Genomic DNA, 622 nt, shown 5'->3' with positions numbered 1-622 from the left:
AACTAGAAAATTTGATTCACTAGTCCGCGGTTCCCTGCAGGGTACATATATCCACACTGAAGTGTGTAGTATATACATATATATGTACATATATATAGGTGTATCACACTGACCTAAGGCTTTGCTAGGTGAACATAATAAGTTGTTTTGTTCATATGTGCACGTACATGCAAACATACATACAAAAAAAAAAAAAAAAAAACACACGTACATAATATACCCTACTGTTTATATTCGTGCAAGGGAATTTTTGCGGTTTGGTAATATTTTTTTTTGTTGCAGTTTATGCTCTTGGAAGAATTTAAACCGGAGTTAGAATTGGTTTATCAGGAATACTGATAATTAGGTACCTCGGTTTTTTTTGTTTTTTTTTTTATCTGCGTGCTATAGGGGATTATTTGGAACTCCTAAGATCAATAATACATATACCAAAGTTTGGTTCTGAAGTTAAATTTTGCTCAGATTGTAGCATTAGTTCTGAATTACTCATGTACCACTAGATATAGGCAAATACAATAAAGAAAATAAGTGAAAACGTATTATGAAACTAAGATTTGTATTTTTTCGATAGGTGAAGGGTATAACAGCGGTATGGAGTTATAGATTATTAATTTTTGGTGTG

Source organism: Rhagoletis pomonella, unplaced genomic scaffold (genome assembly GCF_013731165.1).
Source record: "Rhagoletis pomonella isolate Grant_MI unplaced genomic scaffold, Rhpom_1.0 Rhpom_scaffold_01169, whole genome shotgun sequence".
Lineage (NCBI taxonomy): Eukaryota > Metazoa > Arthropoda > Insecta > Diptera > Tephritidae > Rhagoletis > Rhagoletis pomonella.
This window is presented reverse-complemented; position numbering follows the sequence as displayed.